Raw genomic sequence first — 24,749 nt, forward strand, 5'->3', positions numbered from 1 at the left:
TAATAATTTCCAGCATCATTGACGTAAATTTTTAGAAACAATATAAAATCACACCACAACTGTGTTGTGGTTTCAACAAATCGTTTAGACTCTTGGTATGTCCAACTTCACGGAAATCTTTAGTAAAAGGCGAAAGATTTGCTCGATATGAAATTAGACCAGAGCTGTAATTCCGGAACATACAGTTAATGCCAAACAAATGTTGGAAAGTTTTCCAATTTGCAGGATGCATTTCTCCGAATATTTCTTCAGTGCATTGAAGACCGATAACATATCGTTGAACGACGAATGCCCATCAAAACTATATTAATGATTTCCAACATCATTGACGTAAATTTTTAGAAACAATATAAAATCACACCACAACTGTGTTGTGGTTTCAACAAATCGTTTAGACTCTTGGTATGTCCAACTTCACGGAAATCTTTAGTAAAAGGCGAAAGATTTGCTCGATATGAAATTAGACCAGAGCTGTAATTCCGGAACATACAGTTAATGCCAAACAAACTTTGGAAAGTTTTCCAATTTGCAGGATGCATTTCTCCGATTATTTCTTCAGTGCATTGAAGACCGATAACATATCGTTGAACGACGAATGCCCAGTAAAATTATATTGATTATTTCCAACATCATTGACGTAAATTTTTAGAAACAATATAAAATCACACCACAACTGTGTTGTGGTTTCAACAAATCGTTTAGACTCTTGGTATGTCCAACTTCACGGAAATCTTTAGTAAATGGCGAAAGATTTGCTCGATATGAAATTAGACCAGAGCGGTAATTCCGGAACATACAGTTAATGCCAAACAAATGTTGGAAAGTTTTCCAATTTGCAGGATGCATTTCTCCGAATATTTCTTCAGTGCATTGAGGACCGATAACATATCGTTGAACGACGAATGCCCATCAAAACTATATTAATGATTTCCAACATCATTGACGTAAATTTTTAGAAACAATATAAAATCACACCACAACTGTGTTGTGGTTTCAACAAATCGTTTAGACTCTTGGTATGTCCAACTTCACGGAAATCTTTAGTAAAAGGCGAAAGATTTGCTCGATATGAAATTAGACCAGAGCTGTAATTCCGGAACATACAGTTAATGCGAAACAAATGTTGGAAAGTTTTCCAATTTGCAGGATGCATTTCTCCGAATATTTCTTCAGTGCATTGAAGACCGATAACATATCGTTGAACGACGAATGCCCATCAAAACTATATTAATGATTTCCAACATCATTGACGTAAATTTTTAGAAACAATATAAAATCACACCACAACTGTGTTGTGGTTTCAACAAATCGTTTAGACTCTTGGTATGTCCAACTTCACGGAAATCTTTAGTAAAAGGCGAAAGATTTGCTCGATATGAAATTAGACCAGAGCTGTAATTCCGGAACATACAGTTAATGCCAAACAAATGTTGGGAAGTTTTCCAATTTGCAGGATGCATTTCTCCGAATATTTCTTCAGTGCATTGAAGACCGATAACATATCGTTGAACGACGAATGCCCATCAAAACTATATTAATGATTTCCAACATCATTGACGTAAATTTTTAGAAACAATATATAATCACACCACAACTGTGTTGTGGTTTCAACAAATCGTTTAGAATCTTGGTATGTCCAACTTCACGGAAATCTTTAGTAAAAGGCGAAAGATTTGCTCGATATGAAATTAGACCACAGCTGTAATTCCGGAACATACAGTTAATGCCAAACAAATGTTGGAAAGTTTTCCAATTTGCAGGATGCATTTCTCCGAATATTTCTTCAGTGCATTGAAGACCGATAACATATCGTTGAACGACGAATGCCCATCAAAACTATATTAATGATTTCCAACACCATTGACGTAAATTTTTAGAAACAATATAAAATCACACCACAACTGTGTTGTGGTTTCAACAAATCGTTTAGACTCTTGGTATGCCCAACTTCACGGAAATCTTTAGTAAAAGGCGAAAGATTTGCTCGATATGAAATTAGACAAGAGCTGTAATTCCGGAACATACAGTTAATGCCAAACAAATGTTGGAAACTTTTCCAATTTGCAGGATGCATTTCTCCGAATATTTCTTCAGTGCATTGAAGACCGATAACATATCGTTGAACGACGAATGCCCATCAACACTATATTAATGATTTCCAACATCATTGACGTAAATTTTTAGAAACCATATAAAATCACACCACAACTGTGTTGTGGTTTCAACAAATCGTTTAGACTCTTGGTATGTCCAACTTCACGGAAATCTTTAGTAAAAGGCGAAAGATTTGCTCGATATGAAATTAGACCAGAGCTGTAATTCAGGAACATACAGTTAATGCCAAACAAATGTTGGGAAGTTTTCCAATTTGCAGGATGCATTTCTCCGAATATTTCTTCAGTGCATTGAAGACCGATAACATATCGTTGAACGACGAATGCCCATCAAAACTATATTAATGATTTCCAACATCATTGACGTAAATTTTTAGAAACAATATATAATCACACCACAACTGTGTTGTGGTTTCAACAAATCGTTTAGACTCTTGGTATGTCCAACTTCACGGAAATCTTTAGTAAAAGGCGAAAGATTTGCTCGATATGAAATTAGACCAGAGCTGTAATTCCGGAACATACAGTTAATGCCAAACAAATGTTGGAAAGTTTTCCAATTTGCAGGATGCATTTCTCCGAATATTTCTTCAGTGCATTGAAGACCGATAACATATCGTTGAACGACGAATGCCCATCAAAGCTATATTAATGATTTCCAACATCATTGACGCAAATCTTTAGACACAATATAAAATCACACCACAACTGTGTTGTGGTTTCAACAAATCGTTTAGACTCTTGGTATGTCCAACTTCACGGAAATCTTTAGTAAAAGGCGAAAGATTTGCTCGATATGAAATTAGACCAGAGCTGTAATTCCGGAACATACAGTTAATGCCAAACAAATGTTGGAAAGTTTTCCAATTTGCAGGATGCATTTCTCCGAATATTTCTTCAGTGCATTGAAGACCGATAACATATCGTTGAACGACGAATGCCCATCAACACTATATTAATGATTTCCAACATCATTGACGTAAATTTTTAGAAACAATATAAAATCACACCACAACTGTGTTGTGGTTTCAACAAATCGTTTAGACTCTTGGTATGTCCAACTTCACGGAAATCTTTAGTAAAAGGCGAAAGATTTGCTCGATATGAAATTAGACCAGAGCTGTAATTCCGGAACATACAGTTAATGCCAAACAAATGTTGGGAAGTTTTCCAATTTGCAGGATGCATTTCTCCGAATATTTCTTCAGTGCATTGAAGACCGATAACATATCGTTGAACGACGAATGTCCATCAAAACTATATTAATGATTTCCATCATCATTGACGTAAATTTTTAGAAACAATATATAATCACACCACAACTGTGTTGTGGTTTCAACAAATCGTTTAGACTCTTGGTATGTCCAACTTCACGGAAATCTTTAGTAAAAGGCGAAAGATTTGCTCAATATGAAATTAGAGCAGAGCTGTAATTCCGGAACATACAGTTAATGCCAAACAAATGTTGGAAAGTTTTCCAATTTGCAGGATGCATTTCTCCGAATATTTCTTCAGTGCATTGAAGACCGATAACATATCGTTGAACGACGAATGCCCAGTAAAATTATATTGATTATTTCCAACATCATTGACGTAAATTTTTAGAAACAATATAAAATCACACCACAACTGTGTTGTGGTTTCAACAAATCGTTTAGACTCTTGGTATGTCCAACTTCACGGAAATCTTTAGTAAAAGGCGAAAGATTTGCTCGATATGAAATTAGACCAGAGCTGTAATTCCGGAACATACAGTTAATGCCAAACAAATGTTGGGAAGTTTTCCAATTTGCAGGATGCATTTCTCCGAATATTTCTTCAGTGCATTGAAGACCGATAACATATCGTTGAACGACGAATGCCCATCAAAACTATATTAATGATTTCCAACATCATTGACGTAAATTTTTAGAAACAATATATAATCACACCACAACTGTGTTGTGGTTTCAACAAATCGTTTAGAATCTTGGTATGTCCAACTTCACGGAAATCTTTAGTAAAAGGCGAAAGATTTGCTCGATATGAAATTAGACCACAGCTGTAATTCCGGAACATACAGTTAATGCCAAACAAATGTTGGAAAGTTTTCCAATTTGCAGGATGCATTTCTCCGAATATTTCTTCAGTGCATTGAAGACCGATAACATATCGTTGAACGACGAATGCCCATCAAAACTATATTAATGATTTCCAACATCATTGACGTAAATTTTTAGAAACAATATAAAATCACACCACAACTGTGTTGTGGTTTCAACAAATCGTTTAGACTCTTGGTATGCCCAACTTCACGGAAATCTTAAGGAAAAGGCGAAAGATTTGCTCGATATGAAATTAGACAAGAGCTGTAATTCCGGAACATACAGTTAATGCCAAACAAATGTTGGAAACTTTTCCAATTTGCAGGATGCATTTCTCCGAATATTTATTCAGTGCATTGAAGACCGATAACATATCGTTGAACGACGAATGCCCATCAACACTATATTAATGATTTCCAACATCATTGACGTAAATTTTTAGAAACCATATAAAATCACACCACAACTGTGATGTGGTTTCAACAAATCGTTTAGACTCTTGGTATGTCCAACTTCACGGAAATCTTTAGTAAAAGGCGAAAGATTTGCTCGATATGAAATTAGACCAGAGCTGTAATTCAGGAACATACAGTTAATGCCAAACAAATGTTGGGAAGTTTTCCAATTTGCAGGATGCATTTCTCCGAATATTTCTTCAGTGCATTGAAGACCGATAACATATCGTTGAACGACGAATGCCCATCAAAACTATATTAATGATTTCCAACAACATTGATGTAAATTTTTAGAAACAATATATAATCACACTACAACTGTGTTGTGGTTTCAACAAATCGTTTAGACTCTTGGTATGTCCAACTTCACGGAAATCTTTAGTAAAAGGCGAAAGATTTGCTCGATATGAAATTAGACCAGAGCTGTAATTCCGGAACATACAGTTAATGCCAAACAAATGTTGGAAAGTTTTCCAATTTGCAGGATGCATTTCTCCGAATATTTCTTCAGTGCATTGAAGACCGATAACATATCGTTGAACGACGAATGCCCATCAAAACTATATTAATGATTTCCAACATCATTGACGCAAATCTTTAGACACAATATAAAATCACACCACAACTGTGTTGTGGTTTCAACAAATCGTTTAGACTCTTGGTATGTCCAACTTCACGGAAATCTTTAGTAAAAGGCGAAAGATTTGCTCGATATGAAATTAGACCAGAGCTGTAATTCCGGAACATACAGTTAATGCCAAACAAATGTTGGAAAGTTTTCCAATTTGCAGGATGCATTTCTCCGAATATTTCTTCAGTGCATTGAAGACCGATAACATATCGTTGAACGACGAATGCCCATCAACACTATATTAATGGTTTCCAACATCATTGACGTAAATTTTTAGAAACAATATAAAATCACACCACAACTGTGTTGTGGTTTCAACAAATCGTTTAGACTCTTGGTATGTCCAACTTCACGGAAATCTTTAGTAAAAGGCGAAAGATTTGCTCGATATGAAATTAGACCAGAGCTGTAATTCCGGAACATACAGTTAATGCCAAACAAATGTTGGGAAGTTTTCCAATTTGCAGGATGCATTTCTCCTAATATTTCTTCAGTGCATTGAAGACCGATAACATATCGTTGAACGACGAATGCCCATCAAAACTATATTAATGATTTCCATCATCATTGACGTAAATTTTTAGAAACAATATATAATCACACCACAACTGTGTTGTGGTTTCAACAAATCGTTTAGACTCTTGGTATGTCCAACTTCACGGAAATCTTTAGTAAAAGGCGAAAGATTTGCTCGATATGAAATTAGACCAGAGCTGTAATTCCGGAACATACAGTTAATGCCAAACAAATGTTGGAAAGTTTTCCAATTTGCAGGATGCATTTCTCCGAATATTTCTTCAGTGCATTGAAGACCGATAACATATCGTTGAACGACGAATGTCCATCAAAACTATATTAATGATTTCCAACATCATTGACGTAAATTTTTAGAAACAATATAAAATCACACCACAACTGTGTTGTGGTTTCAACAAATCGTTTAGACTCTTGGTATGCCCAACTTCACGGAAATCTTTAGTAAAAGGCGAAAGATTTGCTCGATATGAAATTAGACAAGAGCTGTAATTCCGGAACATACAGTTAATGCCAAACAAATGTTGGAAAGTTTTCCAATTTGCAGGATGCATTTCTCCGAATATTTCTTCAGTGCATTGAAGACCGATAACATATCGTTGAACGACGAATGCCCATCAAAGCTATATTAATGATTTCCAACATCATTGACGCAAATCTTTAGAAACAATATAAAATCACACCACAACTGTGTTGTGGTTTCAACAAATCGTTTAGACTCTTGGTATGTCCAACTTCACGGAAATCTTTAGTAAAAGGCGAAAGATTTGCTCGATGTGAAATTAGACCAGAGTTGTAATTCCGGAACATACAGTTAATGCCAAACAAATGTTGGAAAGTTTTCCAATTTGCAGGATGCATTTCTCCGAATATTTCTTCAGTGCATTGAAGACCGATAACATATCGTTGAACGACGAATGCCCATCAACACTATATTAATGATTTCCAACATCATTGACGTAAATTTTTAGAAACAATATAAAATCACACCACAACTGTGTTGTGGTTTCAACAAATCGTTTAGATTCTTGGTATGTCCAACTTCACGGAAATCTTTAGTAAAAGGCGAAAGATTTGCTCGATATAAAATTAGACCAGAGCTGTAATTCCGGAACATACAGTTAATGCCAAACAAATGTTGGAAAGTTTTCCAATTTGCAGGATGCATTTCTCCGAATATTTCTTCAGTGCATTGAAGACCGATAACATATCGTTGAACGACGAATGCCCAGTAAAATTATATTGATTATTTCCAACATCATTGACGTAAATTTTTAGAAACAATATATAATCACACCACAACTGTGTTGTGGTTTCAACAAATCGTTTAGACTCTTGGTATGTCCAACTTCACGGAAATCTTTAGTAAAAGGCGAAAGATTTGCTCGATATGAAATTAGACCAGAGCTGTAATTCTGGAACATACAGTTAATGCCAAACAAATGTTGGAAAGTTTTCCAATTTGCCGGATGCATTTCTCCGAATATTTCTTCAGTGCATTGAAGACCGATAACATATCGTTGAACGACGAATGCCCATCAAAGCTATATTAATGATTTCCAACATCATTGACGCAAATTTTTAGAAACAATATAAAATCACACCACAACTGTGTTGTGGTTTCAACAAATCGTTTAAGACTCTTGGTACGTCCAACTTCACGGAAATCTTTAGTAAAAGGCGAAAGATTTGCACGATATGAAATTAGACCAGAGCTGTAATTCCGGAACATACAGTTAATGCCAAAGAAATGTTGGAAAGTTTTCCAATTTGCCGGATGCATTTCTCCGAATATTTCTTCAGTGCATTGAAGACCGATAACATATCGTTGAACGACGAATGCCCATCAAAACTATATTAATGATTTCCAACATCATTGACGTAAATTTTTAGAAACAATATATAAGCACACCACAACTGTGTTGTGGTTTCAACAAATCGTTTAGACTCTTGGTATGTCCAACTTCACGGAAATCTTTAGTAAAAGGCGAAAGATTTGCTCGATATGAAATTAGACCAGAGCTGTAATTCCGGAACATACAGTTAATGCCAAACAAATGTTGGAAAGTTTTCCAATTTGCAGGATGCATTTCTCCGAATATTTCTTCAGTGCATTGAAGACCGATAACATATCGTTGAACGACGAATGCCCATCAACACTATATTAATGATTTCCAACATCATTGACGTAAATTTTTAGAAACAATATAAAATCACACCACAACTGTGTTGTGGTTTCAACAAATCGTTTAGACTCTTGGTATGTCCAACTTCACGGAAATCTTTAGTAAAAGGCGAAAGATTTGCTCGATATGAAATTAGACCAGAGCTGTAATTCCGGAACATACAGTTAATGCCAAACAAATGTTGGAAAGTTTTCCAATTTGCAGGATGCATTTCTCCGAATATTTCTTCAGTGCATTGAAGACCGATAACATATCGTTGAACGACGAATGCCCAGTAAAATTATATTGATTATTTCCAACATCATTGACGTAAATTTTTAGAAACAATATATAATCACACCACAACTGTGTTGTGGTTTCAACAAATCGTTTAGACTCTTGGTATGTCCAACTTCACGGAAATCTTTAGTAAAAGGCGAAAGATTTGCTCGATATGAAATTAGACCAGAGCTGTAATTCCGGAACATACAGTTAATGCCAAACAAATGTTGGAAAGTTTTCCAATTTGCCGGATGCATTTCTCCGAATATTTCTTCAGTGCATTGAAGACCGATAACATATCGTTGAACGACGAATGCCCATCAAAGCTATATTAATGATTTCCAACATCATTGACGCAAATTTTTAGAAACAATATAAAATCACACCACAACTGTGTTGTGGTTTCAACAAATCGTTTAAGACTCTTGGTATGTCCAACTTCACGGAAATCTTTAGTAAAAGGCGAAAGATTTGCACGATATGAAATTAGACCAGAGCTGTAATTCCGGAACATACAGTTAATGCCAAAGAAATGTTGGAAAGTTTTCCAATTTGCCGGATGCATTTCTCCGAATATTTCTTCAGTGCATTGAAGACCGATAACATATCGTTGAACGACGAATGCCCATCAAAGCTATATTAATGATTTCCAACATCATTGACGCAAATTTTTAGAAACAATATAAAATCACACCACAACTGTGTTGTGGTTTCAACAAATCGTTTAGACTCTTGGTATGGCCAACTTCACGGAAATCTTTAGTAAAAGGCGAAAGATTTGCTCGATATGAAATTAGACCAGAGCTGTAATTCCGGAACATACAGTTAATGCCAAACAAATGTTGGAAAGTTTTCCAATTTGCAGGATGCATTTCTCCGAATATTTCTTCAGTGCATTGAAGACCGATAACATATCGTTGAACGACGAATGCCCATCAAAACTATATTAATGATTTCCAACATCATTGACGTAAATTTTTAGAAACAATATAAAATCACACCACAACTGTGTTGTGGTTTCAACAAATCGTTTAGACTCTTGGTATGTCCAACTTCACGGAAATCTTTAGTAAAAGGCGAAAGATTTGCTCGATATGAAATTAGACCAGAGCTGTAATTCCGGAACATACAGTTAATGCCAAACAAATGTTGGAAACTTTTCCAATTTGCAGGATGCATTTCTCCGAATATTTCTTCAGTGCATTGAAGACCGATAACATATCGTTGAACGACGAATGCCCAGTAAAATTATATTGATTATTTCCAAAATCATTGATGTAAATTTTTAGAAACAATCTAAAATCACACCACAACTGTGTTGTGGTTTCAACAAATCGTTTAGATTCTTGGTATGTCCAACTTCACGGAAATCTTTAGTAAAAGGCGAAAGATTTGCTCGATATGAAATTAGACCAGAGCTGTAATTCCGGAACATACAGTTAATGCCAAACAAATGTTGGAAAGTTTTCCAATTTGCAGGATGCATTTCTCCGAATATTTCTTCAGTGCATTGAGGACCGATAACATATCGTTGAACGACGAATTCCCATCAAAACTATATTAATGATTTCCAACATCATTGACGTAAATTTTTAGAAACAATATAAAATCACACCACAACTGTGTTGTGGTTTCAACAAATCGTTTAGACTCTTGGTATGTCCAACTTCACGGAAATCTTTAGTAAAAGGCGAAAGATTTGCTCAATATGAAATTAGAGCAGAGCTGTAATTCCGGAACATACAGTTAATGCCAAACAAATGTTGGAAAGTTTTCCAATTTGCAGGATGCATTTCTCCGAATATTTCTTCAGTGCATTGAAGACCGATAACATATCGTTGAACGACGAATGCCCAGTAAAATTATATTGATTATTTCCAACATCATTGACGTAAATTTTTAGAAACAATATAAAATCACACCACAACTGTGTTGTGGTTTCAACAAATCGTTTAGACTCTTGGTATGTCCAACTTCACGGAAATCTTTAGTAAAAGGCGAAAGATTTGCTCGATATGAAATTAGACCAGAGCTGTAATTCCGGAACATACAGTTAATGCCAAACAAATGTTGGGAAGTTTTCCAATTTGCAGGATGCATTTCTCCGAATATTTCTTCAGTGCATTGAAGACCGATAACATATCGTTGAACGACGAATGCCCATCAAAACTATATTAATGATTTCCAACATCATTGACGTAAATTTTTAGAAACAATATATAATCACACCACAACTGTGTTGTGGTTTCAACAAATCGTTTAGAATCTTGGTATGTCCAACTTCACGGAAATCTTTAGTAAAAGGCGAAAGATTTGCTCGATATGAAATTAGACCACAGCTGTAATTCCGGAACATACAGTTAATGCCAAACAAATGTTGGAAAGTTTTCCAATTTGCAGGATGCATTTCTCCGAATATTTCTTCAGTGCATTGAAGACCGATAACATATCGTTGAACGACGAATGCCCATCAAAACTATATTAATGATTTCCAACATCATTGACGTAAATTTTTAGAAACAATATAAAATCACACCACAACTGTGTTGTGGTTTCAACAAATCGTTTAGACTCTTGGTATGCCCAACTTCACGGAAATCTTAAGGAAAAGGCGAAAGATTTGCTCGATATGAAATTAGACAAGAGCTGTAATTCCGGAACATACAGTTAATGCCAAACAAATGTTGGAAACTTTTCCAATTTGCAGGATGCATTTCTCCGAATATTTATTCAGTGCATTGAAGACCGATAACATATCGTTGAACGACGAATGCCCATCAACACTATATTAATGATTTCCAACATCATTGACGTAAATTTTTAGAAACCATATAAAATCACACCACAACTGTGATGTGGTTTCAACAAATCGTTTAGACTCTTGGTATGTCCAACTTCACGGAAATCTTTAGTAAAAGGCGAAAGATTTGCTCGATATGAAATTAGACCAGAGCTGTAATTCAGGAACATACAGTTAATGCCAAACAAATGTTGGGAAGTTTTCCAATTTGCAGGATGCATTTCTCCGAATATTTCTTCAGTGCATTGAAGACCGATAACATATCGTTGAACGACGAATGCCCATCAAAACTATATTAATGATTTCCAACAACATTGATGTAAATTTTTAGAAACAATATATAATCACACTACAACTGTGTTGTGGTTTCAACAAATCGTTTAGACTCTTGGTATGTCCAACTTCACGGAAATCTTTAGTAAAAGGCGAAAGATTTGCTCGATATGAAATTAGACCAGAGCTGTAATTCCGGAACATACAGTTAATGCCAAACAAATGTTGGAAAGTTTTCCAATTTGCAGGATGCATTTCTCCGAATATTTCTTCAGTGCATTGAAGACCGATAACATATCGTTGAACGACGAATGCCCATCAAAGCTATATTAATGATTTCCAACATCATTGACGCAAATCTTTAGACACAATATAAAATCACACCACAACTGTGTTGTGGTTTCAACAAATCGTTTAGACTCTTGGTATGTCCAACTTCACGGAAATCTTTAGTAAAAGGCGAAAGATTTGCTCGATATGAAATTAGACCAGAGCTGTAATTCCGGAACATACAGTTAATGCCAAACAAATGTTGGGAAGTTTTCCAATTTGCAGGATGCATTTCTCCGAATATTTCTTCAGTGCATTGAAGACCGATAACATATCGTTGAACGACGAATGCCCATCAAAACTATATTAATGATTTCCATCATCATTGACGTAAATTTTTAGAAACAATATATAATCACACCACAACTGTGTTGTGGTTTCAACAAATCGTTTAGACTCTTGGTATGTCCAACTTCACGGAAATCTTTAGTAAAAGGCGAAAGATTTGCTCGATATGAAATTAGACCAGAGCTGTAATTCCGGAACATACAGTTAATGCCAAACAAATGTTGGAAAGTTTTCCAATTTGCAGGATGCATTTCTCCGAATATTTCTTCAGTGCATTGAAGACCGATAACATATCGTTGAACGACGAATGTCCATCAAAACTATATTAATGATTTCCAACATCATTGACGTAAATTTTTAGAAACAATATAAAATCACACCACAACTGTGTTGTGGTTTCAACAAATCGTTTAGACTCTTGGTATGCCCAACTTCACGGAAATCTTTAGTAAAAGGCGAAAGATTTGCTCGATATGAAATTAGACAAGAGCTGTAATTCCGGAACATACAGTTAATGCCAAACAAATGTTGGAAAGTTTTCCAATTTGCAGGATGCATTTCTCCGAATATTTCTTCAGTGCATTGAAGACCGATAACATATCGTTGAACGACGAATGCCCATCAAAGCTATATTAATGATTTCCAACATCATTGACGCAAATCTTTAGAAACAATATAAAATCACACCACAACTGTGTTGTGGTTTCAACAAATCGTTTAGACTCTTGGTATGTCCAACTTCACGGAAATCTTTAGTAAAAGGCGAAAGATTTGCTCGATGTGAAATTAGACCAGAGTTGTAATTCCGGAACATACAGTTAATGCCAAACAAATGTTGGAAAGTTTTCCAATTTGCAGGATGCATTTCTCCGAATATTTCTTCAGTGCATTGAAGACCGATAACATATCGTTGAACGACGAATGCCCATCAACACTATATTAATGATTTCCAACATCATTGACGTAAATTTTTAGAAACAATATAAAATCACACCACAACTGTGTTGTGGTTTCAACAAATCGTTTAGACTCTTGGTATGTCCAACTTCACGGAAATCTTTAGTAAAAGGCGAAAGATTTGCTCGATATAAAATTAGACCAGAGCTGTAATTCCGGAACATACAGTTAATGCCAAACAAATGTTGGAAAGTTTTCCAATTTGCAGGATGCATTTCTCCGAATATTTCTTCAGTGCATTGAAGACCGATAACATATCGTTGAACGACGAATGCCCAGTAAAATTATATTGATTATTTCCAACATCATTGACGTAAATTTTTAGAAACAATATATAATCACACCACAACTGTGTTGTGGTTTCAACAAATCGTTTAGACTCTTGGTATGTCCAACTTCACGGAAATCTTTAGTAAAACGCGAAAGATTTGCTCGATATGAAATTAGACCAGAGCTGTAATTCTGGAACATACAGTTAATGCCAAACAAATGTTGGAAAGTTTTCCAATTTGCCGGATGCATTTCTCCGAATATTTCTTCAGTGCATTGAAGACCGATAACATATCGTTGAACGACGAATGCCCATCAAAGCTATATTAATGATTTCCAACATCATTGACGCAAATTTTTAGAAACAATATAAAATCACACCACAACTGTGTTGTGGTTTCAACAAATCGTTTAAGACTCTTGGTACGTCCAACTTCACGGAAATCTTTAGTAAAAGGCGAAAGATTTGCACGATATGAAATTAGACCAGAGCTGTAATTCCGGAACATACAGTTAATGCCAAAGAAATGTTGGAAAGTTTTCCAATTTGCCGGATGCATTTCTCCGAATATTTCTTCAGTGCATTGAAGACCGATAACATATCGTTGAACGACGAATGCCCATCAAAACTATATTAATGATTTCCAACATCATTGACGTAAATTTTTAGAAACAATATATAAGCACACCACAACTGTGTTGTGGTTTCAACAAATCGTTTAGACTCTTGGTATGTCCAACTTCACGGAAATCTTTAGTAAAAGGCGAAAGATTTGCTCGACATGAAATTAGACCAGAGCTGTAATTCCGGAACATACAGTTAATGCCAAACAAATGTTGGAAAGTTTTCCAATTTGCAGGATGCATTTCTCCGAATATTTCTTCAGTGCATTGAAGACCGATAACATATCGTTGAACGACGAATGCCCAGTAAAATTATATTGATTATTTCCAACATCATTGACGTAAATTTTTAGAAACAATATATAATCACACCACAACTGTGTTGTGGTTTCAACAAATCGTTTAGACTCTTGGTATGTCCAACTTCACGGAAATCTTTAGTAAAAGGCGAAAGATTTGCTCGATATGAAATTAGACCAGAGCTGTAATTCCGGAACATACAGTTAATGCCAAACAAATGTTGGAAAGTTTTCCAATTTGCCGGATGCATTTCTCCGAATATTTCTTCAGTGCATTGAAGACCGATAACATATCGTTGAACGACGAATGCCCATCAAAGCTATATTAATGATTTCCAACATCATTGACGCAAATTTTTAGAAACAATATAAAATCACACCACAACTGTGTTGTGGTTTCAACAAATCGTTTAAGACTCTTGGTATGTCCAACTTCACGGAAATCTTTAGTAAAAGGCGAAAGATTTGCACGATATGAAATTAGACCAGAGCTGTAATTCCGGAACATACAGTTAATGCCAAAGAAATGTTGGAAAGTTTTCCAATTTGCCGGATGCATTTCTCCGAATATTTCTTCAGTGCATTGAAGACCGATAACATATCGTTGAACGACGAATGCCCATCAAAGCTATATTAATGATTTCCAACATCATTGACGCAAATTTTTAGAAACAATATAAAATCACACCACAACTGTGTTGTGGTTTCAACAAATCGTTTAGACTCTTGGTATGTCCAACTTCACGGAAATCTTTAGTAAAAGGCGAAAGATTTGCTCGATATGAAATTAGACCAGAGCTGTAATTCCGGAACATACAGTTAATGCCAAACAAATGTTGGAAAGTTTTCCAATTTGCAGGATGCATTTCTCCGAATATTTCTTCAGTGCATTGAAGACCGATAACATATCGTTGAACGACGAATGCCCATCAAAACTATATTAATGATTTCCAACATCATTGACGTAAATTTTTAGAAACAATATAAAATCACACCACAACTGTGTTGTGGTTTCAACAAATCGTTTAGACTCTTGGTATGTCCAACTTCACGGAAATCTTTAGTAAAAGGCGAAAGATTTGCTCGATATGAAATTAGACCAGAGCTGTAATTCCGGAACATACAGTTAATGCCAAACAAATGTTGGAAACTTTTCCAATTTGCAGGATGCATTTCTCCGAATATTTCTTCAGTGCATTGAAGACCGATAACATATCGTTGAACGACGAATGCCCAGTAAAATTATATTGATTATTTCCAAAATCATTGACGTAAATTTTTAGAAACAATCTAAAATCACACCACAACTGTGTTGTGGTTTCAACAAATCGTTTAGATTCTTGGTATGTCCAACTTCACGGAAATCTTTAGTAAAAGGCGAAAGATTTGCTCGATATGAAATTAGACCAGAGCTGTAATTCCGGAACATACAGTTAATGCCAAACAAATGTTGGAAAGTTTTCCAATTTGCAGGATGCATTTCTCCGAATATTTCTTCAGTGCATTGAGGACCGATAACATATCGTTGAACGACGAATGCCCATCAAAACTATATTAATGATTTCCAACATCATTGACGAAAATTTTTAGAAACAATATAAAATCACACCACAACTGTGTTGTGGTTTCAACAAATCGTTTAGACTCTTGGTATGTCCAACTTCACGGAAATCTTTAGTAAAAGGCGAAAGATTTGCTCGATATGAAATTAGACAAGAGCTGTAATTCCGGAACATACAGTTAATGCCAAACAAATTTGGAAAGTTTTCCAATTTGCAGGATGCATTTCTCCGAATATTTCTTCAGTGCATTGAAGACCGATAACATATCGTTGAACGACGAATGCCCATCAAAGCTATATTAATGATTTCCAACATCATTGACGCAAATCTTTAGAAACAATATAAAATCACACCACAACTGTGTTGTGGTTTCAACAAATCGTTTAGACTCTTGGTATGTCCAACTTCACGGAAATCTTGAGTAAAAGGCGAAAGATTTGCTCGATATGAAATTAGACCAGAGCTGTAATTCCGGAACATACAGTTAATGCCAAACAAATGTTGGAAAGTTTTCCAATTTGCAGGATGCATTTCTCCGAATATTTCTTCAGTGCATTGAAGACCGATAACATATCGTTGAACGACGAATGCCCATCAAAGCTATATTAATGATTTCCAACATCATTGACGCAAATTTTTAGAAACAATATAAAATCACACCACAACTGTGTTGTGGTTTCAACAAATCGTTTAAGACTCTTGGTATGTCCAACTTCACGGAAATCTTTAGTAAAAGGCGTAAGATTTGCACGATATGAAATTAGACCAGAGCTGTAGTTCCGGAACATACAGTTAATGCCAAAGAAATGTTGGAAAGTTTTCCAATTTGCCGGATGCATTTCTCCGAATATTTCTTCAGTGCATTGAAGACCGATAACATATCGTTGAACGACGAATGCCCATCAAAACTATATTAATGATTTCCAACATCATTGACGTAAATTTTTAGAAACAATATATAATCACACCACAACTGTGTTGTGGTTTCAACAAATCGTTTAGACTCTTGGTATGTCCAACTTCACGGAAATCTTTAGTAAAAGGCGAAAGATTTGCTCGATATGAAATTAGACCAGAGCTGTAATTCCGGAACATACAGTTAATGCCAAACAAATGTTGGAAAGTTTTCCAATTTGCAGGATGCATTTCTCCGAATATTTCTTCAGTGCATTGAAGACCGATAACATATCGTTGAACGACGAATGCCCATCAAAACTATATTAATGATTTCCAACATCATTGACGTAAATTTTTAGAAACAATATAAAATCACACCACAACTGTGTTGTGGTTTCAACAAATCGTTTAGATTCTTGGTATGTCCAACTTCACGGAAATCTTTAGTAAAAGGCGAAAGATTTGCTCGATATGAAATTAGACCAGAGCTGTAGTTCCGGAACATACAGTTAATGCCAAAGAAATGTTGGAAAGTTTTCCAATTTGCAGGATGCATTTCTCCGAATATTTCTTCAGTGCATTGAAGACCGATAACATATCGTTGAACGACGAATGCCCAGTAAAATTATATTGATTATTTCCAACATCATTGACGTAAATTTTTAGAAACAATATAAAATCACACCACAACTGTGTTGTGGTTTCAACAAATCGTTTAGACTCTTGGTATGTCCAACTTCACGGAAATCTTTAGTAAAAGGCGAAAGATTTGCTCGATATGAAATTAGACCAGAGCTGTAATTCCGGAACATACAGTTAATGCCAAACAAATGTTGGAAAGTTTTCCAATTTGCAGGATGCATTTCTCCGAATATTTCTTCAGTGCATTGAAGACCGATAACATATCGTTGAACGACGAATGCCCATCAAAGCTATATTAATGATTTCCAACATCATTGACGCAAATTTTTAGAAACAATATAAAATCACACCACAACTGTGTTGTGGTTTCAACAAATCGTTTAAGACTCTTGGTATGTCCAACTTCACGGAAATCTTTAGTAAAAGGCGTAAGATTTGCACGATATGAAATTAGACCAGAGCTGTAGTTCCGGAACATACAGTTAATGCCAAAGAAATGTTGGAAAGTTTTCCAATTTGCCGGATGCATTTCTCCGAATATTTCTTCAGTGCATTGAAGACCGATAACATATCGTTGAACGACGAATGCCCATCAAAACTATATTAATGATTTCCAACATCATTGACGTAAATTTTTAGAAACAATATATAATCACACCACAACTGTGTTGTGGTTTCAACAAATCGTTTAGACTCTTGGTATGTCCAACTTCACGGAAATCTTTAGTAAAAGGCGAAAGATTTGCTCGATATGAAATTAGACCAGAGCTGTAATTCCGGAACATACAGTTAATGCCAAACAAATGTTGGAAAGTTTTCCAATTTGCAGGATGCATTTCTCCGAATATTTCTTCAGTGCATTGAAGACCGATAACATATCGTTGAACGACGAATGCCCATCAAAACTATATTAATGATTTCCAACATCATTGACGTAAATTTTTAGAAACAATGTAAAATCACACCACAACTGTGTTGTGGTTTCAACAAATCGTTTAGACTCTTGGTATGTCCAACTTCACGGAAATCTTTAGTAAAAGGCGAAAGATTTGCTCGATATGAAATTAGACCAGAGCTGTAATTCCGGAACATACAGTTAATGCCAAACAAATGTTGGAAAGTTTTCCAATTTGCAGGATGCATTTCTCCGAATATTTCTTCAGTGCATTGAAGACCGATAACATATCGTTGAACGACGAATGCCCATCAAAACTATATTAATGATTTCCAACATCATTGACGTAAATTTTTAGAAACAATATAAAATCACACCACAACTGTGTTGTGGTTTCAACAAATCGTTTAGATTCTTGGTATGTCCAACTTCACGGAAATCTTTAGTAAAAGGCGAAAGATTTGCTCGATATGAAATTAGACCAGAGCTGTAATTCCGGAACATACAGTTAATGCCAAACAAATGTTGGAAAGTTTTCCAATTTGCAGGATGCATTTCTCCGAATATTTCTTCAGTGCATTGAAGACCGATAACATATCGTTGAACGACGAATGCCCATCAAAACTATATTGATGATTTCCAACATCATTGACGTAAATTTTTAGAAACAATATATAATCACACCACAACTGTGTTGTGGTTTCAACAAATCGTTTAGACTCTTGGTATGTCCAACTTCACGGATATCTTTAGTAAAAGGCGAAAGATTTGCTCGATATGAAATTAGACCAGAGCTGTAATTCCGGAACATACAGTTAATGCCAAACAAATGTTGGAAAGTTTTCCAATTTGCAGGATGCATTTCTCCGAATATTTCTTCAGTGCATTGAAGACCGATAACATATCGTTGAACGACGAATGTCCAGTAAAATTATATTGATTATTTCCAACATCATTGACGTAAATTTTTAGAAACAATATAAAATCACACCACAACTGTGTTGTGGTTTCAACAAATCGTTTAGACTCTTGGTATGTCCAACTTCACGGAAATCTTTAGTAAAAGGCGAAAGATTTGCTCGATATGAAATTAGACCAGAGCTGTAATTCCGGAACATACAGTTAATGCCAAACAAATGTTGGAAAGTTTTCCAATTTGCAGGATGCATTTCTCCGAATATTTCTTCAGTGCATTGAAGACCGATAACATATCGTTGAACGACGAATGCCCATCAAAGCTATATTAATGATTTCCAACATCATTGACGCAAATTTTTAGAAAGAATATAAAATCACACCACAACTGTGTTGTGGTTTCAACAAATCGTTTAAGACTCTTGGTATGTCCAACTTCACGGAAATCTTTAGTAAAAGGCGAAAGATTTGCACGATATGAAATTAGACCAGAGCTGTAATTCCGGAACATACAGTTAATGCCAAAGAAATGTTGGAAAGTTTTCCAATTTGCCGGATGCATTTCTCCGAATATTTCTTCAGTGCATTGAAGACCGATAACATATCGTTGAACGACGAATGCCCATCAAAACTATATTAATGATTTCCAACATCATTGACGCAAATTTTTAGAAACAATATATAATCACACCACAACTGTGTTGTGGTTTCAACAAATCGTTTAGACTCTTGGTATGTCCAACTTCACGGAAATCTTTAGTAAAAGGCGAAAGATTTGCTCGATATGAAATTAGACCAGAGCTGTAATTCCGGAACATACAGTTAATGCCAAACAAATGTTGGAAAGTTTTCCAATTTGCAGGATGCATTTCTCCGAATATTTCTTCAGTGCATTGAAGACCGATAACATATCGTTGAACGACGAATGCCCATCAAAGCTATATTAATGATTTCCAACATCATTGACGCAAATTTTTAGAAAGAATATAAAATCACACCACAACTGTGTTGTGGTTTCAACAAATCGTTTAAGACTCTTGGTATGTCCAACTTCACGGAAATCTTTAGTAAAAGGCGAAAGATTTGCACGATATGAAATTAGACCAGAGCTGTAATTCCGGAACATACAGTTAATGCCAAAGAAATGTTGGAAAGTTTTCCAATTTGCCGGATGCATTTCTCCGAATATTTCTTCAGTGCATTGAAGACCGATAACATATCGTTGAACGACGAATGCCCATCAAAACTATATTAATGATTTCCAACATCATTGACGCAAATTTTTAGAAACAATATATAATCACACCACAACTATGTTGTGGTTTCAACAAATCGTTTAGACTCTTGGTATGTCCAACTTCACGGAAATCTTTAGTAAAAGGCGAAAGATTTGCTCGATATGAAATTAGACCAGAGCTGTAATTCCGGAACATACAGTTAATGCCAAACAAATGTTGGAAAGTTTTCCAATTTGCAGGATGCATTTCTCCGAATATTTCTTCAGTGCATTGAAGACCGATAACATATCGTTGAACGACGAATGCCCATCAAAACTATATTAATGATTTCCAGCATCATTGACTTAAATTTTTAGAAACAATATAAAATCACACCACAACTGTGTTGTGGTTTCAACAAATCGTTTAGACTCTTGGTATGTCCAACTTCACGGAAATCTTTAGTAAAAGGCGAAAGATTTGCTCGATATGAAATTAGACCAGAGCTGTAATTCCGGAACATACAGTTAATGCCAAACAAATGTTGGAAAGTTTTCCAATTTGCAGGTTGCATTTCTCCGAATATTTCTTCAGTGCATTGAAGACCGATAACATATCGTTGAACGACGAATGTCCAGTAAAATTATATTGATTATTTCCAACATCATTGACGTAAATTTTTAGAAACAATATAAAATCACACCACAACTGTTGTGGTTTCAACAAATCGTTTAGACTCTTGGTATGTCCAACTTCACGGAAATCTTTAGTAAAAGGCGAAAGATTTGCTCGATATGAAATTAGACCAGAGCTGTAATTCCGGAACATACAGTTAATGCCAAAGAAATGTTGGAATGTTTTCCAATTTGCAGGATGCATTTCTCCGAATATTTCTTCAGTGCATTGAAGACCGATAACATATCGTTGAACGACGAATGTCCAGCAAAATTATATTGATTATTTCCAACATCATTGACGTAAATTTTTAGAAACAATACAAAATCACACCACAACTGTGTTGTGGTTTCAACAAATCGTTTAGACTCTTGGTATGTCCAACTTCACGGAAATCTTTAGTAAAAGGCGAAAGATTTGCTCGATATGAAATTAGACCAGAGGTGTAATTCCGGAACATACACTTAATGCCAAACAAATGTTGGAAAGTTTTCCAATTTGCAGGTTGCATTTCTCCGAATATTTCTTCAGTGCATTGAAGACCGATAACATATCGTTGAACGACGAATGCCCATCAAAACTATATTAATGATTTCCAACATCATTGACGTAAATTTTTAGAAACAATATAAAATCACACCACAACTGTGTTGTGGTTTCAACAAATCGTTCATACTCTTGGTATGTCCAACTTCACGGAAATCTTTAGTAAAAGGCGAAAGATTTGTTCGATATGAAATTAGACCAGAGCTGTAATTCCGGAACATGCAGTTAATGCCAAACAAATGTTGGAAAGTTTTCCAATTTGCAGGATGCATTTCTCCGAATATTTCTTCAGTGCCTTGAAGACCGATAACATATCGTTGAACGACGAATGCCCATCAAAACTATATTAATGATTTCCAACATCATTGACGTAAATTTTTAGAAACAATATAAAATCACACCACAACTGTGTTGTGGTTTCTACAAATCGTTTAGACTCTTGGTATGTCCAACTTCACGGAAATCTTTAGTAAAAGGCGAAAGATTTGCTCGATATGAAATTAGACCAGAGCTGTAATTCCGAAACATACAGTTAATGCCAAAGAAATGTTGGAAAGTTTTCCAATTTGCAGGATGCATTTCTCCGAATATTTCTTCAGTGCATTGAAGACCGATAACATATCGTTGAACGACGAATGCCCATCAAAACTATATTAATGATTTCCAACATCATTGACGTAAATTTTTAGAAACAATATAAAATCACACCACAACTGTGTTGTGGTTTCAACAAATCGTTTAGACTCTTGGTATGTCCAACTTCACGGAAATCTTTAGTAAAAGGCGAAAGATTTGCTCGATATGAAATTAGACCAGAGCTGTAATTCCGGAACATACAGTTATTGCCAAACAAATGTTGGAAAGTTTTCCAATTTGCCGGATGCATTTCTCCGAATATTTCTTCAGTGCATTGAAGACCGATAACATATCGTTGAACGACGAATGCCCATCAAAACTATATTAATGATTTCCAACATCATTGACGTAAATTTTTAGAAACAATATATAATCACACCACAACTGTGTTGTGGTTTCAACAAATCGTTTAGACTCTTGGTATGTCCAACTTCACGGAAATCTTTAGTAAAAGGCGAAAGATTTGCTCGATATGAAATTAGACCAGAGCTGTAATTCCGGAACATACAGTTAATGCCAAACAAATGTTGGAAAGTTTTCCAATTTGCAGGATGCATTTCTCCGAATATTTCTTCAGTGCATTGAAGACCGATAACATATCGTTGAACGACGAATGTCCCGTAAAATTATATTGATTATTTCCAACATCATTGACTTAAATTTTTAGAAACAATATAAAATCACACCACAACTGTGTTGTGGTTTCAACAAATCGTTTAGACTCTTGGTATGTCCAACTTCACGGAAATCTTTAGTAAAAGGCGAAAGATTTGCTCGATATGAAATTAGACCAGAGCTGTAATTCCGGAACATACAGTTAATGCCAAAGAAATGTTGGAAAGTTTTCCAATTTGCAGGATGCATTTCTCCGAATATTTCTTCAGTGCATTGAAGACCGATAACATATCGTTGAACGACGAATGCCCAGTAAAATTATGTTGATTATTTCCAACATCATTGACGTAAATTTTTAGAAACAATATAAAATCACACCACAACTTTGTTGTGGTTTCAACAAATCGTTTAGACTTTTGGTATGTCCAACTTCACGGAAATCTTTAGTAAAAGGCGAAAGATTTGCTCGAAATGAAATTAGACCAGAGCTGTAATTCCGGAACATACAGTTAATGCCAAAGAAATGTTGGAAAGTTTTCCAATTTGCAGGATGCATTTCTCCGAATATTTCTTCAGTGCATTGAAGACCGATAACATATCGTTGAACGACGAATGCCCATCAAAACTATATCAATGATTTCCAACATCATTGACGTAAATTTTTAGAAACAATATAAAATCACACCACAACTGTGTTGTGGTTTCAACAAATCGTTTAGACTCTTGGTATGTCCAACTTCACGGAAATCTTTAGTAAAAGGCGAAAGATTTGCTCGATATGAAATTAGACCAGAGCTGTAATTCCGGAACATACAGTTAATGCCAAACAAATGTTGGAAAGTTTTCCAATTTGCAGGATGCATTTCTCCGAATATTTCTTCAGTGCATTGAAGACCGATAACATATCGTTGAACGACGAATGCCCAGTAAAATTATATTGATTATTTCCAACATCATTGACGTAAATTTTTAGAAACAATATAAAATCACACCACAACTGTGTTGTGGTTTCAACAAATCGTTTACACTCTTGGTATGTCCAACTTCACGGAAATCTTTAGTAAAAGGCGAAAGATTTGCTCGATATGAAATTAGACCAGAGCTGTAATTCCGGAACATACAGTTAATGCCAAACAAATGTTGGAAAGTTTTCCAATTTGCAGGATGCATTTCTCCGAATATTTCTTCAGTGCATTGAAGACCGATAACATATCGTTGAACGACGAATGCCCAGTAAAATTATATTGATTATTTCCAACATCATTGACGTAAATTTTTAGAAATAATATAAAATCACACCACAACTGTGTTGTGGTTTCAACAAATCGTTTAGACTCTTGGTATGTCCAACTTCACGGAAATCTTTAGTAAAAGGCGAAAGATTTGCTCGATATGAAATTAGACCAGAGCTGTAATTCCGGAACATACAGTTAATGCCAAAGAAATGTTGGAAAGTTTTCCAATTTGCAGGATGCATTTTTCCGAATATTTCTTCAGTGCATTGAAGACCGATAACATATCGTTGAACGACGAATGCCCATCAAAACTATATTAATGATTTCCAACATCATTGACGTAAATTTTTAGAAACAATATAAAATCACACCACAACTGTGTTGTGGTTTCAACAAATCGTTTAGACTCTTGGTATGTCCAACTTCACGGAAATCTTTAGTAAAAGGCGAAAGATTTGCTCGATATGAAATTAGACCAGAGCTGTAATTCCGGAACATACAGTTAATGCCAAACAAATGTTGGAAAGTTTTCCAATTTGCAGGATGCATTTCTCCGAATATTTCTTCAGTGCATTGAAGACCGATAACATATCGTTGAACGACGAATGCCCATCAAAGCTATATTAATGATTTCCAACATCATTGACGCAAATTTTTAGAAAGAATATAAAATCACACCACAACTGTGTTGTGGTTTCAACAAATCGTTTAAGACTCTTGGTATGTCCAACTTCACGGAAATCTTTAGTAAAAGGCGAAAGATTTGCACGATATGAAATTAGACCAGAGCTGTAATTCCGGAACATAC

The 24,749-nt window shown here is 35.3% G+C and overlaps 81 non-coding genes across 81 annotated transcripts; all 81 read right to left on the bottom strand.

Annotated features, from left to right (window-relative positions):
• Positions 1 to 52: 52 nt before the first annotated feature.
• LOC145896639 (U5 spliceosomal RNA) lies at positions 53 to 166 on the bottom strand. The gene has a single exon (XR_014402076.1). It is a non-coding gene; the product is annotated as a U5 spliceosomal RNA (small nuclear RNA).
• Positions 167 to 359: 193 nt separating this feature from the next.
• Positions 360 to 473, bottom strand: LOC145896640 (U5 spliceosomal RNA). Its single transcript, XR_014402077.1, has one exon. It is a non-coding gene; the product is annotated as a U5 spliceosomal RNA (small nuclear RNA).
• Positions 474 to 666: 193 nt separating this feature from the next.
• Positions 667 to 780, bottom strand: LOC145896379 (U5 spliceosomal RNA). Its single transcript, XR_014401834.1, has one exon. It is a non-coding gene; the product is annotated as a U5 spliceosomal RNA (small nuclear RNA).
• A 193-nt stretch (positions 781 to 973) lies between these two features.
• Positions 974 to 1,087, bottom strand: LOC145896641 (U5 spliceosomal RNA). Its single transcript, XR_014402078.1, has one exon. It is a non-coding gene; the product is annotated as a U5 spliceosomal RNA (small nuclear RNA).
• Positions 1,088 to 1,280: 193 nt separating this feature from the next.
• Positions 1,281 to 1,394, bottom strand: LOC145896642 (U5 spliceosomal RNA). The gene has a single exon (XR_014402079.1). It is a non-coding gene; the product is annotated as a U5 spliceosomal RNA (small nuclear RNA).
• A 193-nt stretch (positions 1,395 to 1,587) lies between these two features.
• On the bottom strand, positions 1,588 to 1,701 carry LOC145896406 (U5 spliceosomal RNA). Its single transcript, XR_014401860.1, has one exon. It is a non-coding gene; the product is annotated as a U5 spliceosomal RNA (small nuclear RNA).
• A 193-nt stretch (positions 1,702 to 1,894) lies between these two features.
• Positions 1,895 to 2,008, bottom strand: LOC145896361 (U5 spliceosomal RNA). Its single transcript, XR_014401817.1, has one exon. It is a non-coding gene; the product is annotated as a U5 spliceosomal RNA (small nuclear RNA).
• Positions 2,009 to 2,201: 193 nt separating this feature from the next.
• Positions 2,202 to 2,315, bottom strand: LOC145896643 (U5 spliceosomal RNA). The gene has a single exon (XR_014402080.1). It is a non-coding gene; the product is annotated as a U5 spliceosomal RNA (small nuclear RNA).
• Positions 2,316 to 2,508: 193 nt separating this feature from the next.
• Positions 2,509 to 2,622, bottom strand: LOC145896644 (U5 spliceosomal RNA). The gene has a single exon (XR_014402081.1). It is a non-coding gene; the product is annotated as a U5 spliceosomal RNA (small nuclear RNA).
• A 193-nt stretch (positions 2,623 to 2,815) lies between these two features.
• On the bottom strand, positions 2,816 to 2,929 carry LOC145896645 (U5 spliceosomal RNA). Its single transcript, XR_014402082.1, has one exon. It is a non-coding gene; the product is annotated as a U5 spliceosomal RNA (small nuclear RNA).
• Positions 2,930 to 3,122: 193 nt separating this feature from the next.
• LOC145896646 (U5 spliceosomal RNA) lies at positions 3,123 to 3,236 on the bottom strand. The gene has a single exon (XR_014402083.1). It is a non-coding gene; the product is annotated as a U5 spliceosomal RNA (small nuclear RNA).
• Positions 3,237 to 3,429: 193 nt separating this feature from the next.
• On the bottom strand, positions 3,430 to 3,543 carry LOC145896365 (U5 spliceosomal RNA). Its single transcript, XR_014401821.1, has one exon. It is a non-coding gene; the product is annotated as a U5 spliceosomal RNA (small nuclear RNA).
• A 193-nt stretch (positions 3,544 to 3,736) lies between these two features.
• Positions 3,737 to 3,850, bottom strand: LOC145896647 (U5 spliceosomal RNA). The gene has a single exon (XR_014402084.1). It is a non-coding gene; the product is annotated as a U5 spliceosomal RNA (small nuclear RNA).
• Positions 3,851 to 4,043: 193 nt separating this feature from the next.
• Positions 4,044 to 4,157, bottom strand: LOC145896407 (U5 spliceosomal RNA). Its single transcript, XR_014401861.1, has one exon. It is a non-coding gene; the product is annotated as a U5 spliceosomal RNA (small nuclear RNA).
• A 193-nt stretch (positions 4,158 to 4,350) lies between these two features.
• On the bottom strand, positions 4,351 to 4,464 carry LOC145896433 (U5 spliceosomal RNA). Its single transcript, XR_014401884.1, has one exon. It is a non-coding gene; the product is annotated as a U5 spliceosomal RNA (small nuclear RNA).
• Positions 4,465 to 4,657: 193 nt separating this feature from the next.
• LOC145896945 (U5 spliceosomal RNA) lies at positions 4,658 to 4,771 on the bottom strand. The gene has a single exon (XR_014402361.1). It is a non-coding gene; the product is annotated as a U5 spliceosomal RNA (small nuclear RNA).
• A 193-nt stretch (positions 4,772 to 4,964) lies between these two features.
• LOC145896273 (U5 spliceosomal RNA) lies at positions 4,965 to 5,078 on the bottom strand. Its single transcript, XR_014401732.1, has one exon. It is a non-coding gene; the product is annotated as a U5 spliceosomal RNA (small nuclear RNA).
• Positions 5,079 to 5,271: 193 nt separating this feature from the next.
• LOC145896649 (U5 spliceosomal RNA) lies at positions 5,272 to 5,385 on the bottom strand. The gene has a single exon (XR_014402086.1). It is a non-coding gene; the product is annotated as a U5 spliceosomal RNA (small nuclear RNA).
• A 193-nt stretch (positions 5,386 to 5,578) lies between these two features.
• LOC145896650 (U5 spliceosomal RNA) lies at positions 5,579 to 5,692 on the bottom strand. Its single transcript, XR_014402087.1, has one exon. It is a non-coding gene; the product is annotated as a U5 spliceosomal RNA (small nuclear RNA).
• A 193-nt stretch (positions 5,693 to 5,885) lies between these two features.
• Positions 5,886 to 5,999, bottom strand: LOC145896651 (U5 spliceosomal RNA). The gene has a single exon (XR_014402088.1). It is a non-coding gene; the product is annotated as a U5 spliceosomal RNA (small nuclear RNA).
• A 193-nt stretch (positions 6,000 to 6,192) lies between these two features.
• On the bottom strand, positions 6,193 to 6,306 carry LOC145896362 (U5 spliceosomal RNA). Its single transcript, XR_014401818.1, has one exon. It is a non-coding gene; the product is annotated as a U5 spliceosomal RNA (small nuclear RNA).
• Positions 6,307 to 6,499: 193 nt separating this feature from the next.
• Positions 6,500 to 6,613, bottom strand: LOC145896203 (U5 spliceosomal RNA). The gene has a single exon (XR_014401673.1). It is a non-coding gene; the product is annotated as a U5 spliceosomal RNA (small nuclear RNA).
• A 193-nt stretch (positions 6,614 to 6,806) lies between these two features.
• LOC145896373 (U5 spliceosomal RNA) lies at positions 6,807 to 6,920 on the bottom strand. The gene has a single exon (XR_014401828.1). It is a non-coding gene; the product is annotated as a U5 spliceosomal RNA (small nuclear RNA).
• Positions 6,921 to 7,113: 193 nt separating this feature from the next.
• On the bottom strand, positions 7,114 to 7,227 carry LOC145896652 (U5 spliceosomal RNA). Its single transcript, XR_014402089.1, has one exon. It is a non-coding gene; the product is annotated as a U5 spliceosomal RNA (small nuclear RNA).
• A 193-nt stretch (positions 7,228 to 7,420) lies between these two features.
• Positions 7,421 to 7,536, bottom strand: LOC145896325 (U5 spliceosomal RNA). The gene has a single exon (XR_014401782.1). It is a non-coding gene; the product is annotated as a U5 spliceosomal RNA (small nuclear RNA).
• Positions 7,537 to 7,728: 192 nt separating this feature from the next.
• LOC145896653 (U5 spliceosomal RNA) lies at positions 7,729 to 7,842 on the bottom strand. Its single transcript, XR_014402090.1, has one exon. It is a non-coding gene; the product is annotated as a U5 spliceosomal RNA (small nuclear RNA).
• Positions 7,843 to 8,035: 193 nt separating this feature from the next.
• Positions 8,036 to 8,149, bottom strand: LOC145896655 (U5 spliceosomal RNA). Its single transcript, XR_014402092.1, has one exon. It is a non-coding gene; the product is annotated as a U5 spliceosomal RNA (small nuclear RNA).
• Positions 8,150 to 8,342: 193 nt separating this feature from the next.
• On the bottom strand, positions 8,343 to 8,456 carry LOC145896656 (U5 spliceosomal RNA). The gene has a single exon (XR_014402093.1). It is a non-coding gene; the product is annotated as a U5 spliceosomal RNA (small nuclear RNA).
• Positions 8,457 to 8,649: 193 nt separating this feature from the next.
• On the bottom strand, positions 8,650 to 8,765 carry LOC145896263 (U5 spliceosomal RNA). The gene has a single exon (XR_014401724.1). It is a non-coding gene; the product is annotated as a U5 spliceosomal RNA (small nuclear RNA).
• A 192-nt stretch (positions 8,766 to 8,957) lies between these two features.
• Positions 8,958 to 9,071, bottom strand: LOC145896329 (U5 spliceosomal RNA). Its single transcript, XR_014401786.1, has one exon. It is a non-coding gene; the product is annotated as a U5 spliceosomal RNA (small nuclear RNA).
• Positions 9,072 to 9,264: 193 nt separating this feature from the next.
• Positions 9,265 to 9,378, bottom strand: LOC145896657 (U5 spliceosomal RNA). Its single transcript, XR_014402094.1, has one exon. It is a non-coding gene; the product is annotated as a U5 spliceosomal RNA (small nuclear RNA).
• Positions 9,379 to 9,571: 193 nt separating this feature from the next.
• On the bottom strand, positions 9,572 to 9,685 carry LOC145896337 (U5 spliceosomal RNA). The gene has a single exon (XR_014401794.1). It is a non-coding gene; the product is annotated as a U5 spliceosomal RNA (small nuclear RNA).
• A 193-nt stretch (positions 9,686 to 9,878) lies between these two features.
• LOC145896367 (U5 spliceosomal RNA) lies at positions 9,879 to 9,992 on the bottom strand. The gene has a single exon (XR_014401822.1). It is a non-coding gene; the product is annotated as a U5 spliceosomal RNA (small nuclear RNA).
• Positions 9,993 to 10,185: 193 nt separating this feature from the next.
• On the bottom strand, positions 10,186 to 10,299 carry LOC145896659 (U5 spliceosomal RNA). The gene has a single exon (XR_014402095.1). It is a non-coding gene; the product is annotated as a U5 spliceosomal RNA (small nuclear RNA).
• A 193-nt stretch (positions 10,300 to 10,492) lies between these two features.
• Positions 10,493 to 10,606, bottom strand: LOC145896409 (U5 spliceosomal RNA). Its single transcript, XR_014401862.1, has one exon. It is a non-coding gene; the product is annotated as a U5 spliceosomal RNA (small nuclear RNA).
• A 193-nt stretch (positions 10,607 to 10,799) lies between these two features.
• Positions 10,800 to 10,913, bottom strand: LOC145896434 (U5 spliceosomal RNA). Its single transcript, XR_014401885.1, has one exon. It is a non-coding gene; the product is annotated as a U5 spliceosomal RNA (small nuclear RNA).
• A 193-nt stretch (positions 10,914 to 11,106) lies between these two features.
• LOC145896946 (U5 spliceosomal RNA) lies at positions 11,107 to 11,220 on the bottom strand. The gene has a single exon (XR_014402362.1). It is a non-coding gene; the product is annotated as a U5 spliceosomal RNA (small nuclear RNA).
• Positions 11,221 to 11,413: 193 nt separating this feature from the next.
• LOC145896274 (U5 spliceosomal RNA) lies at positions 11,414 to 11,527 on the bottom strand. The gene has a single exon (XR_014401733.1). It is a non-coding gene; the product is annotated as a U5 spliceosomal RNA (small nuclear RNA).
• A 193-nt stretch (positions 11,528 to 11,720) lies between these two features.
• LOC145896660 (U5 spliceosomal RNA) lies at positions 11,721 to 11,834 on the bottom strand. Its single transcript, XR_014402096.1, has one exon. It is a non-coding gene; the product is annotated as a U5 spliceosomal RNA (small nuclear RNA).
• A 193-nt stretch (positions 11,835 to 12,027) lies between these two features.
• LOC145896662 (U5 spliceosomal RNA) lies at positions 12,028 to 12,141 on the bottom strand. The gene has a single exon (XR_014402098.1). It is a non-coding gene; the product is annotated as a U5 spliceosomal RNA (small nuclear RNA).
• A 193-nt stretch (positions 12,142 to 12,334) lies between these two features.
• LOC145896363 (U5 spliceosomal RNA) lies at positions 12,335 to 12,448 on the bottom strand. The gene has a single exon (XR_014401819.1). It is a non-coding gene; the product is annotated as a U5 spliceosomal RNA (small nuclear RNA).
• A 193-nt stretch (positions 12,449 to 12,641) lies between these two features.
• LOC145896204 (U5 spliceosomal RNA) lies at positions 12,642 to 12,755 on the bottom strand. The gene has a single exon (XR_014401674.1). It is a non-coding gene; the product is annotated as a U5 spliceosomal RNA (small nuclear RNA).
• Positions 12,756 to 12,948: 193 nt separating this feature from the next.
• On the bottom strand, positions 12,949 to 13,062 carry LOC145896209 (U5 spliceosomal RNA). Its single transcript, XR_014401677.1, has one exon. It is a non-coding gene; the product is annotated as a U5 spliceosomal RNA (small nuclear RNA).
• Positions 13,063 to 13,255: 193 nt separating this feature from the next.
• LOC145896375 (U5 spliceosomal RNA) lies at positions 13,256 to 13,369 on the bottom strand. Its single transcript, XR_014401830.1, has one exon. It is a non-coding gene; the product is annotated as a U5 spliceosomal RNA (small nuclear RNA).
• A 193-nt stretch (positions 13,370 to 13,562) lies between these two features.
• On the bottom strand, positions 13,563 to 13,678 carry LOC145896326 (U5 spliceosomal RNA). The gene has a single exon (XR_014401783.1). It is a non-coding gene; the product is annotated as a U5 spliceosomal RNA (small nuclear RNA).
• Positions 13,679 to 13,870: 192 nt separating this feature from the next.
• Positions 13,871 to 13,984, bottom strand: LOC145896254 (U5 spliceosomal RNA). Its single transcript, XR_014401716.1, has one exon. It is a non-coding gene; the product is annotated as a U5 spliceosomal RNA (small nuclear RNA).
• Positions 13,985 to 14,177: 193 nt separating this feature from the next.
• On the bottom strand, positions 14,178 to 14,291 carry LOC145896663 (U5 spliceosomal RNA). Its single transcript, XR_014402099.1, has one exon. It is a non-coding gene; the product is annotated as a U5 spliceosomal RNA (small nuclear RNA).
• A 193-nt stretch (positions 14,292 to 14,484) lies between these two features.
• On the bottom strand, positions 14,485 to 14,600 carry LOC145896264 (U5 spliceosomal RNA). Its single transcript, XR_014401725.1, has one exon. It is a non-coding gene; the product is annotated as a U5 spliceosomal RNA (small nuclear RNA).
• Positions 14,601 to 14,792: 192 nt separating this feature from the next.
• On the bottom strand, positions 14,793 to 14,906 carry LOC145896664 (U5 spliceosomal RNA). The gene has a single exon (XR_014402100.1). It is a non-coding gene; the product is annotated as a U5 spliceosomal RNA (small nuclear RNA).
• Positions 14,907 to 15,099: 193 nt separating this feature from the next.
• LOC145896665 (U5 spliceosomal RNA) lies at positions 15,100 to 15,213 on the bottom strand. Its single transcript, XR_014402101.1, has one exon. It is a non-coding gene; the product is annotated as a U5 spliceosomal RNA (small nuclear RNA).
• A 193-nt stretch (positions 15,214 to 15,406) lies between these two features.
• On the bottom strand, positions 15,407 to 15,520 carry LOC145896338 (U5 spliceosomal RNA). The gene has a single exon (XR_014401795.1). It is a non-coding gene; the product is annotated as a U5 spliceosomal RNA (small nuclear RNA).
• Positions 15,521 to 15,713: 193 nt separating this feature from the next.
• LOC145896283 (U5 spliceosomal RNA) lies at positions 15,714 to 15,827 on the bottom strand. Its single transcript, XR_014401742.1, has one exon. It is a non-coding gene; the product is annotated as a U5 spliceosomal RNA (small nuclear RNA).
• Positions 15,828 to 16,019: 192 nt separating this feature from the next.
• LOC145896414 (U5 spliceosomal RNA) lies at positions 16,020 to 16,133 on the bottom strand. Its single transcript, XR_014401867.1, has one exon. It is a non-coding gene; the product is annotated as a U5 spliceosomal RNA (small nuclear RNA).
• Positions 16,134 to 16,326: 193 nt separating this feature from the next.
• On the bottom strand, positions 16,327 to 16,442 carry LOC145896426 (U5 spliceosomal RNA). Its single transcript, XR_014401877.1, has one exon. It is a non-coding gene; the product is annotated as a U5 spliceosomal RNA (small nuclear RNA).
• A 192-nt stretch (positions 16,443 to 16,634) lies between these two features.
• LOC145896666 (U5 spliceosomal RNA) lies at positions 16,635 to 16,748 on the bottom strand. Its single transcript, XR_014402102.1, has one exon. It is a non-coding gene; the product is annotated as a U5 spliceosomal RNA (small nuclear RNA).
• Positions 16,749 to 16,941: 193 nt separating this feature from the next.
• Positions 16,942 to 17,055, bottom strand: LOC145896339 (U5 spliceosomal RNA). The gene has a single exon (XR_014401796.1). It is a non-coding gene; the product is annotated as a U5 spliceosomal RNA (small nuclear RNA).
• A 193-nt stretch (positions 17,056 to 17,248) lies between these two features.
• On the bottom strand, positions 17,249 to 17,362 carry LOC145896667 (U5 spliceosomal RNA). The gene has a single exon (XR_014402103.1). It is a non-coding gene; the product is annotated as a U5 spliceosomal RNA (small nuclear RNA).
• Positions 17,363 to 17,555: 193 nt separating this feature from the next.
• LOC145896427 (U5 spliceosomal RNA) lies at positions 17,556 to 17,671 on the bottom strand. Its single transcript, XR_014401878.1, has one exon. It is a non-coding gene; the product is annotated as a U5 spliceosomal RNA (small nuclear RNA).
• Positions 17,672 to 17,863: 192 nt separating this feature from the next.
• On the bottom strand, positions 17,864 to 17,977 carry LOC145896668 (U5 spliceosomal RNA). The gene has a single exon (XR_014402104.1). It is a non-coding gene; the product is annotated as a U5 spliceosomal RNA (small nuclear RNA).
• A 193-nt stretch (positions 17,978 to 18,170) lies between these two features.
• On the bottom strand, positions 18,171 to 18,284 carry LOC145896669 (U5 spliceosomal RNA). The gene has a single exon (XR_014402105.1). It is a non-coding gene; the product is annotated as a U5 spliceosomal RNA (small nuclear RNA).
• Positions 18,285 to 18,477: 193 nt separating this feature from the next.
• LOC145896340 (U5 spliceosomal RNA) lies at positions 18,478 to 18,591 on the bottom strand. The gene has a single exon (XR_014401797.1). It is a non-coding gene; the product is annotated as a U5 spliceosomal RNA (small nuclear RNA).
• A 193-nt stretch (positions 18,592 to 18,784) lies between these two features.
• LOC145896341 (U5 spliceosomal RNA) lies at positions 18,785 to 18,898 on the bottom strand. The gene has a single exon (XR_014401798.1). It is a non-coding gene; the product is annotated as a U5 spliceosomal RNA (small nuclear RNA).
• A 193-nt stretch (positions 18,899 to 19,091) lies between these two features.
• Positions 19,092 to 19,205, bottom strand: LOC145896670 (U5 spliceosomal RNA). Its single transcript, XR_014402106.1, has one exon. It is a non-coding gene; the product is annotated as a U5 spliceosomal RNA (small nuclear RNA).
• A 193-nt stretch (positions 19,206 to 19,398) lies between these two features.
• On the bottom strand, positions 19,399 to 19,514 carry LOC145896267 (U5 spliceosomal RNA). The gene has a single exon (XR_014401727.1). It is a non-coding gene; the product is annotated as a U5 spliceosomal RNA (small nuclear RNA).
• Positions 19,515 to 19,706: 192 nt separating this feature from the next.
• LOC145896671 (U5 spliceosomal RNA) lies at positions 19,707 to 19,820 on the bottom strand. The gene has a single exon (XR_014402107.1). It is a non-coding gene; the product is annotated as a U5 spliceosomal RNA (small nuclear RNA).
• Positions 19,821 to 20,013: 193 nt separating this feature from the next.
• LOC145896268 (U5 spliceosomal RNA) lies at positions 20,014 to 20,129 on the bottom strand. The gene has a single exon (XR_014401728.1). It is a non-coding gene; the product is annotated as a U5 spliceosomal RNA (small nuclear RNA).
• A 192-nt stretch (positions 20,130 to 20,321) lies between these two features.
• Positions 20,322 to 20,435, bottom strand: LOC145896509 (U5 spliceosomal RNA). Its single transcript, XR_014401952.1, has one exon. It is a non-coding gene; the product is annotated as a U5 spliceosomal RNA (small nuclear RNA).
• A 193-nt stretch (positions 20,436 to 20,628) lies between these two features.
• Positions 20,629 to 20,742, bottom strand: LOC145896673 (U5 spliceosomal RNA). The gene has a single exon (XR_014402109.1). It is a non-coding gene; the product is annotated as a U5 spliceosomal RNA (small nuclear RNA).
• Positions 20,743 to 20,935: 193 nt separating this feature from the next.
• LOC145896937 (U5 spliceosomal RNA) lies at positions 20,936 to 21,047 on the bottom strand. Its single transcript, XR_014402355.1, has one exon. It is a non-coding gene; the product is annotated as a U5 spliceosomal RNA (small nuclear RNA).
• Positions 21,048 to 21,240: 193 nt separating this feature from the next.
• LOC145896924 (U5 spliceosomal RNA) lies at positions 21,241 to 21,354 on the bottom strand. The gene has a single exon (XR_014402343.1). It is a non-coding gene; the product is annotated as a U5 spliceosomal RNA (small nuclear RNA).
• Positions 21,355 to 21,547: 193 nt separating this feature from the next.
• LOC145896504 (U5 spliceosomal RNA) lies at positions 21,548 to 21,661 on the bottom strand. Its single transcript, XR_014401948.1, has one exon. It is a non-coding gene; the product is annotated as a U5 spliceosomal RNA (small nuclear RNA).
• Positions 21,662 to 21,853: 192 nt separating this feature from the next.
• On the bottom strand, positions 21,854 to 21,968 carry LOC145896309 (U5 spliceosomal RNA). Its single transcript, XR_014401766.1, has one exon. It is a non-coding gene; the product is annotated as a U5 spliceosomal RNA (small nuclear RNA).
• A 193-nt stretch (positions 21,969 to 22,161) lies between these two features.
• LOC145896674 (U5 spliceosomal RNA) lies at positions 22,162 to 22,275 on the bottom strand. The gene has a single exon (XR_014402110.1). It is a non-coding gene; the product is annotated as a U5 spliceosomal RNA (small nuclear RNA).
• Positions 22,276 to 22,468: 193 nt separating this feature from the next.
• On the bottom strand, positions 22,469 to 22,582 carry LOC145896675 (U5 spliceosomal RNA). The gene has a single exon (XR_014402111.1). It is a non-coding gene; the product is annotated as a U5 spliceosomal RNA (small nuclear RNA).
• A 193-nt stretch (positions 22,583 to 22,775) lies between these two features.
• On the bottom strand, positions 22,776 to 22,889 carry LOC145896676 (U5 spliceosomal RNA). The gene has a single exon (XR_014402112.1). It is a non-coding gene; the product is annotated as a U5 spliceosomal RNA (small nuclear RNA).
• Positions 22,890 to 23,082: 193 nt separating this feature from the next.
• LOC145896364 (U5 spliceosomal RNA) lies at positions 23,083 to 23,196 on the bottom strand. Its single transcript, XR_014401820.1, has one exon. It is a non-coding gene; the product is annotated as a U5 spliceosomal RNA (small nuclear RNA).
• A 193-nt stretch (positions 23,197 to 23,389) lies between these two features.
• LOC145896677 (U5 spliceosomal RNA) lies at positions 23,390 to 23,503 on the bottom strand. Its single transcript, XR_014402113.1, has one exon. It is a non-coding gene; the product is annotated as a U5 spliceosomal RNA (small nuclear RNA).
• A 193-nt stretch (positions 23,504 to 23,696) lies between these two features.
• LOC145896927 (U5 spliceosomal RNA) lies at positions 23,697 to 23,810 on the bottom strand. Its single transcript, XR_014402346.1, has one exon. It is a non-coding gene; the product is annotated as a U5 spliceosomal RNA (small nuclear RNA).
• A 193-nt stretch (positions 23,811 to 24,003) lies between these two features.
• On the bottom strand, positions 24,004 to 24,117 carry LOC145896678 (U5 spliceosomal RNA). Its single transcript, XR_014402114.1, has one exon. It is a non-coding gene; the product is annotated as a U5 spliceosomal RNA (small nuclear RNA).
• A 193-nt stretch (positions 24,118 to 24,310) lies between these two features.
• On the bottom strand, positions 24,311 to 24,424 carry LOC145896679 (U5 spliceosomal RNA). The gene has a single exon (XR_014402115.1). It is a non-coding gene; the product is annotated as a U5 spliceosomal RNA (small nuclear RNA).
• A 193-nt stretch (positions 24,425 to 24,617) lies between these two features.
• Positions 24,618 to 24,733, bottom strand: LOC145896269 (U5 spliceosomal RNA). The gene has a single exon (XR_014401729.1). It is a non-coding gene; the product is annotated as a U5 spliceosomal RNA (small nuclear RNA).
• Between the last annotated feature and the right edge of the window lie 16 nt (positions 24,734 to 24,749).

This window comes from Ascidia mentula, chromosome 3 (assembly GCF_947561715.1).
Source record: "Ascidia mentula chromosome 3, kaAscMent1.1, whole genome shotgun sequence".
Taxonomy (NCBI): Eukaryota; Metazoa; Chordata; class Ascidiacea; order Phlebobranchia; family Ascidiidae; genus Ascidia; species Ascidia mentula.